Below are 7,942 nucleotides of genomic sequence, written 5' to 3' on the forward strand. Positions count from 1 at the left end.
AAAAACTTTCTCTCACTAACCAAAATGCATACCAGCAATTTCTGATTAATTTGCAACCAAAATTGCATCCTCATCTACATCAAATCCATTGCTAAAAGATCTTCTTAAATACCCTATTAACTTGTTAAATATGTTGGCCTTAATGATGAAAATAAACTTGTCAGCTTTCGGATCACAAGGTATATCATGCCTAATTCCGATGGCCATGTCAACCTACACACGTTACCAAAAATTCCTTTAAAGAAATTATCAGGGTCACAAAGTATCTTAGTCAGGTCCTATGCTTAACCGGGTTCCAAATACACATTACCAGTTTCTCAATACACGTTACAAAACAAAATGATAAGACAATGAATCCAGATAATAATAATTATCAACACCTGAAGATGAGTTGCCATCAATGACAACCCTAAATATAATTTGCCTTACTGGATGAGTGTCAATTTCCAACAATCTCCCCCTTTGGCATTGATGGCAATACTCATGTGAAAATTAATACCATATTTCTCTGAGTGCTCCCCCTGATCTGTACATTCATGTTGCTATATACATCTGATATACTCCCCCTTTGATATATATACATTTGACATCAATGGGTGCCCACCAAAAGAATGTTGTACAAATATATACATACCAGTTCTATACAAATTTCAAAATATCAGCATACAAGGTTTTCAAGAATGAGAAATAAGAATCCCAACCCTGCTTAAGAGAGTCAAGAATGGAGGTGAATCCATTCAAGAGATTGTCGTACTATTCAATTCTGTGGGATCCCCTTCTTCATGTTAGTTATACATTTAGTTTTATGAAATAATAAGTTGTCAAGTCAGGGACCTATAAAATTTTGGAGCTTAGTTGCTCGCTTTATTATGTTGTCCCTTTCCTTCTCTAATTTCAAAATTTGATCCATGACCACCAAAATTGGACCATCCAAAGAACTGGTTAGATTGATCGTCAGGTTATAAGATTGGAAATCTAAATTAAATTATCTCTACAATCTGAAAGTTGCTTGTCTATGGAGGTCATGAGCTTTGAAAAATCTAGACAAGTCTTATAAACTTTTCCCCCTTCTGCCAATGCTGCATCAATGGAATGTAGGCATGTTTACATTTTACCTTTCTCAGATGCAATCGTCTACAGAAATGTTTGTTTCCGGGCTTCTACAAATTTGTTCTTTGCCTTAGTTATTGAAAGTTTGACTAAAGAATCAGATTGTTTGGGAATAAAATCGATGATCTCATGTAGCTTATCGAATGAGCTTGTGCTCTCTTGTGCCTAGAAATTAGGTACTAATCGGTGCAAAACTTTAAAAGTGGTCTTAATTAATTCCATGTCTTTGGACTCCTCCTTGGTCAATTCCTGAGTAGCTTGGGCCTAGAGTGATGCAACTATCCAAATTTTCTCTATCAGAGACAACAGGTGATAAGGCTTGTCAAAACTAATAGAAAATTGTGACATATTTCCTTTGGCTATGGATGAAGTGTCAATTGCCAAGCTGGAAGAAACATCTGTCACAGTTTCTTTGCCTTTGTCTACCAGAGATTTATTCACTACATCCTTTATTTCTTGTTCATCGGTGGCTTCGCCACTTGGTGCTTTGTTCTGTTCTGGTGATTCCTCAACAACTTTATTATCAGTATCCTTATCAATATCCGCCTCTGTATCCTGTACATTATCTGTCAAAGTATCCTCTATTCCAAAATTGGACTCACTAGCCGGTATAGTAGTAACCAATGGAGTGCTAACCTGTGGATCAGTATTTATATTTTGTTCATCTGCTTTTGCCAGTTCCTTGTCCCCTAGTAATTGTATATTTTTTGATTGAACAAAATTGGGGCTCAACTCATATCCTAGACTTAAAAGAATTCTGACCCAAATATCAATTGTCTCCTTCTGAATTTCCTTAAATATTTCTAACATCAAGTTATTTATCTGATGTTTTGGATTGAATTCTAATGAACCTGTTTTATTCATTAAATCAACTATCTCTAGTGGGGTTATTGATGGACAGAGATTGACTAATTTTGTCTCTTTTATTAGTCGGTCTAGAGATGAACATGTAATTTCCTGACCTTTAGTCTACCATACAATTCCTTAGGCAAAATTTTTTCTAACTCAATCAATGCTCTACTGAAAGAGTCAAGGTATAAAATAGTAGCTTCCTCTAGTTTCTTCTTATCATTATCATCAAAATCATCAAAGAAGGTAGAAATATTATCCAAATTACCGTCACTAATTATTTTATCAATGATGTCTTGAGCATCTACTGTCTTCTTACCGGTTCTCTTCTTTGCTTCCGGTTTAGTCTGCTCATCAGACTTAGGCTTGCATTTATGTACAATGGTGATCTTGGGTTTCCAAGGAGGCTCCTTAGCTGGCTCTTTCTTATGCTCTTCTTTCTTCTCCCTCACAACCCTTGCAAAAACACCTTTCTTCTTTGGAGCTTGCTTGATTTCTTCATTTGATTTGGTCTCCTCTGAATAAACAATCATATATTGCCTAGTTGCCTTTTGTTTTCTCTTTGCAAGTTTTGTCGGCTTAGGATTGGCAGGCTCACCAGATGGTGCTTTTGGTTGTTTTGAGGTTTCTATAAAAATTGGGACCATATTTGGAGTGGCCTAAGCTACCTTCTTTGCTTCTCTTTCTTCCTTCCTCTTCTGTTTCGTTTCTTCTTTTCTTTGGGCTTTAAGAATTTTAACCTTTTGCTCAATTTATGTCATTCCATGACCTTCACTTATTAGAGTTTTTGTTGCAACCTTGGTCATTTTTATTCTTATTGTCGATGCAACTTGTTCCTAAAGAACTTTTAATCCTTTTACCTTGGTTGTGCCAAATTTTTATTCTTTTTCATCAACTGGAGCTTGCAGTAGATGTTGTGCATAAGCATCTAGTGTTGCCTCATCCACTTCATATCCCATCGGCATAATTCAGACTATTCTAGGTTGGATTGCCTCCATCATGCACTCATCTTTATTTACCATAAAACAAATACTATCTTTGTATTTTTCTGCAGTTGATTTAGGGATCCTAGCCCTATTTTTCATTTCTTCCTGAATTTTTTTGAAAAGTGTCCATAAGTTGGCCTTTTGTTGTTTATCTCCTTGCCTATCAAAAATTTGTGCTATCTGAGTGGCGACCAATCTATCAAAAGCCCACTGTATTTTTCCATAACCGAGAACAGTATTCAAAAAGTAGAATGCTAGACATATAACAAAATATCCATATCGAAAAGTATTTTTCTTGTCCTGTTTTATTTTCTGAAGGTTTGTCATTAGCTCCTTCAGCATCACACTACACAAGTCATAGTGTGCATCCTCCTTCACCATTTGATGTGCAATAAGAATGTTATTACTAGAGACAGAGTTCAACTAGTTTGACTGGTAAACTTTGTATCTGATTACCATTGCTGCGAATTTGACATCAATATCATTTCTATCATCAACCCTCATCGATCGACCATCGAAGGTGGTGCCAGTGAGTTTGCAGAGTTCAGTGTTGGAGAGTTTAGACCTAGGGCCAGATAGACCTCCAACCTTATGCAGGCAGGTGATGTTCTTAATGAATTCCTCTATGATCTTGTAAGGCCTGTCCAACCAAATGAATTCTCCATGAATGCGGCTGAGTATATATCGGACCCATTCCACTTCATCAAATGTCGGAAAGTCCATAAATTGGGTTAAACCCTTCCTCCGTACGTTGGCAAATTCTGACTTCAACTAGTTGTCGGTGATCAATTTCTTAGTGAATAAGCAGGACAATTCGTAACCTCCAAGCTCCTCTATGTCACAATGGATAGATGCCCTAATGTCTTCGGTATGAAGAACACCATGGCAAACACTTCAAAATGCTCTAAACAGATCATCCAAAAGAGACTTGAAAGGGTGCTTCTTGAATTCAAGATGAGGGCGGTTCTTGATTTCCACCACCAATGGAGTATCGACACTTGATGAAGAAGTCGTGATTACTAAAGGAGTATTGAATTAGGGTTTCTATAAATGGTAAATACCTCAAGATTCTGTCGGATGATGAAATCGCCTTCAAGTGTAGTTGCTTGCACAAATCGCCTTCGGAATCTTGAAATGCTCTGGAAAATGCTCTTCAGAATGCTCAATCGTTGTGTGAAGAAATAACTTAACTTTTTTTCCATTTTATTGCCATTAACCCTAATTTTTTACTGTCATAAATGTTGTCAGTAAGGTTGACCAGGTCACATAGTCTATAAGTAGGTTCTGGTAAATATCTGATATTGCTTGAGTATCCATCCGCAATAGAAATTCTCTGACTACAGATCTAATCTGGGGTGTTTGCATGATCTTCAATGATTTGCCTACCCCTAAGGCAGAGTGCCTTAGTTACCAGTTGTTCTTGTTTCCAGTGCAAGACCTGATAACTCTACTAGTTGTTAAGTCGGTTGTAAGCCTGATCTTCTAACCCATCTTCTCTCATGTTGTTTTCTGATCTCTTCTACCTTTGCCTTTCCCTTCTCTTCTGCATTTCCATTAGTTACTGATGGGTTCTTACTCCTGCAACATTTAGCAATGCATCCAATCTTGTTGCATGCATAAGAGACAATATTATTCTTCTGAATTGCTTTGTTAAACCCTTGATTTCCTTGATTTCCCTTTGATCTGCATTAGTTAGCCATATGTACAAATCTATTACGTGCATGACATCTTACATTTCCAAGACCGTTGTATGATGCATTGTTCTAATTATTCCTATTCATGCACTAACTTGCTATATGACCATATTTATTGCAAAAAAAGCATAAGCCATTTAATTTGTGAGCATTAGGTTGTCTTACCGGTGATTTTGGATTTCAATTGTTGGCATGATTCTACTTTTGATCGGATGATTGATCTTGTTGTGCAGTACCAAAACTGTCTCCTTCTTCATAACCAAGACCTCTCTTGTTATTAGCATATCTCTGACTCTTCAGTAGTTCATCAAGTTTGGCAGAGCTAGCTTTGAATTTGTCCTTGAACTCATTTGAAGTGACTAAATCATCTCTCACGATTATGATTTGTCTCTCAGGTTCCTATTCATCAAGCTTCAACATGTCATTCTTATGTGTCACTCTATTGCATTCATTAGATCTGTCCTTCAATGCTTGAGATAGGTTTTCTTCATTCTTCTTTCTATCTTCAATCTCTTTGCACATTCTCATGGTTAGGGCTTGCATCTCATTCTTCAAGATAGTATTTTCTTGAGTGAGTTTCTGACATTGATCCTTCATATCATCTTCTTCATCACTATTTTGATTTTGAAATTGATCACAGAGTTCCTTCCTCTTAGCTTGAACAACTGAAAGCTTTCCTTATAATGAGATGATGTGTTCTTTGGCTTGCATTAGTTCATTCTTTAGTTTAATGTTTTCCATTTGCTCATTATCAAGATCCTCAAGAGCAAGTTGAAGTTGTTGCTGCAGACCGGTTTCTATTGATTCCGAATACCGGATCTTCCTCAAGTGGTTAAAATTATTTCGAGGAACTAAGGTCTGATACCAATTGTTGGAATCCAAGAACACTGAGAGCGGGGGGGGGGGGGGGGGGGGGGAATTAGTGTTCTACCAGTAAATCTAATTCTAAACTTATTGCATATGAACTAGTTAATAGTAAATAAAATTAAGGTGCATAAACCAAATAACACATTAAGAAGCACAACCATAACACCAATATTTATACATGGTAAACCCTACAAAGGGAAAAACCACAGTGGGGTTGATACCCACAATATCTATATACTTGATCAAGGTATATAAATATTACCTAGAGCGGATTGCACATGCAATCAAGCCAACAACCTAGAGCTTATTTCTCAACAGAAGTCTCACTGACTTACACAACATTACATAGTGATTACAAACAAAAATGAACTCATGAAGTGCATCTGACCATGCTGGATAACTTTCGGTTTATGCTCTATCAACCCTCTCTATGAACCGGTTTGTTGATACTCTGTTCTGCTACCTGTTGAGATTATGCACGTGAAACTGCACACAAAAACTTCCTCTCACTGACCAAAATGCATACCATCAATTTCTGATTAATTCGCAACCAAAATCACATCCTCATCTGCATCAAATCCATCGCTAAAAGATCTACTTAAATACCATGTTAACTTGTTGAATATGTTGACCTTAATAATTAAAATAAACTTGTTAGCTGGCAGATCACAAGTTATATCATGCCTAATCCCGATGACCATGTCGGCCTGCACACGTTACCAAAAATTCCTTGAAATAAATTATCGGGGTCACAAGGTATCTTAGTCGAGTCCTATACTTAACCAGGTTCCAAATACACATTATCAGTTTCTCAATACAAGTTGCCGGTATAAAGATTAACTGGATATTAAGGAATACCGGTTGACCCGAACAAAGCAAAATGTTAAGACAATAAATTTGGATGATAATAATTATTAGCACTTGAAGATGAGTTGCCATCAATGACAACGCTAAATGCAATTTGCCTTACCAGATAAGTGTCAATTGCCAATACATGTGTCCCACACATAGGTAATGGAGAGATAAGGTGATGCTTGGGTATGAAAGACGGGATGAAACAAGGAGATATAAAGATATTATTGCTGAATAAACGTGAGGATGAGGCCCCTCAAAAATATGGTCTCATTGGTTCATAAATCTAGTCAAAAGCAAATATCACTTCGACTATGATTGATTAAAAAAAAATTACATAAATATATGTTTTTAATAAAAAATATATTTTTTCACTATAATATTTACAATAAATATTTTTATTAGACTTTTGCAGGAAGAAAGAAGGCCCTGCAACAAAGGCGAGGGCTATAGGGGTTTGTTGTGTTGGAAAGGTCCCAACCCAGGCTATGGAGGAGGGCGTACAACCTCCTTCACATAGGTAACCTATCTCTCCTCTATTTTTATTTCTCATCGTTAGTTATTTTGTGGTGGTTTATTTGTCATGCAGATCATGTGTAGGGTGTGATAAATGCTAAAGAATGGATGATGCCCTGACCATCGAGGCAATTAATGCAGACAATCCTCCCATTAATTCAGACTTGGTCATTGTTAATAATATGAAGTCCTTCAATTCAACCCTTATCGATTCCCCCATCATTATTTCTAACTCTACAAAATTTGATGCAAGCATCTCCACTCTTGCAAAAGGTAAAGGCATGTCAAGAGGAGGAAGAGAAGGAGGTAAGTAATCCACCCCTACTTTTTCCAGCCTTTCTATCACTCCTAATTTAGATATGGTTGATTCCTTAAACATTAAAAAATCTTGGTTAAAGAATATAGTTGTGTTTCTTGTAGCCGTGGACACTACTAAATGCCTTGGCAATTTTTTTTTTGGATGAATGGTTAAATAATATTTGGATGAATAAATTAGGGTTTCATTTCTCATTCTATAAAATGATTCAAAGAGGTTTATTTATCATTTTCTTTAAAGATTCTAAGTATCAAACAATTGTTGTTAATAAATATTATTGCTTCATAGGAAATTGCACTTTTGGGCCCTCAAGTGGTTGCTCAATATTGTTTCTAAGGAAATCTTAGCCCTTTCATGCCCTAGATGGGTAGTTACTAAGAATTTACCCTTTATGTTGTGGAATTTCATTCCTCGGATGCTTGATTCAATAGGGAAAGTGATTCAAGTAGACAATACCCAATCCCTAGTTCTGCACATGGACGTTGTAGTTTTAATTTCAATAAACCCTGGCCAAGACTTTCTCGGGTTTATTGAAATTAATATTGACGAAGAACCCTTGGTCTGTCTCCTTGAAATACTTATAGGGATAAATGCATGTTTCCTATGTAAACGAGAAGGGCACATTCGAAGGAACTTCCCTTTGCTTGCCAAATGCAAGCCCCCTATCAACCCCTTTGGTGCTACTAGTCATTGCTCTATGCAAGTTGATGGCGATGAAAATGCAGTCTACCTCCAGTCTTCACCCAATGATG

This window comes from Cryptomeria japonica, chromosome 9 (genome assembly GCF_030272615.1).
Source record: "Cryptomeria japonica chromosome 9, Sugi_1.0, whole genome shotgun sequence".
NCBI lineage: Eukaryota > Viridiplantae > Streptophyta > Pinopsida > Cupressales > Cupressaceae > Cryptomeria > Cryptomeria japonica.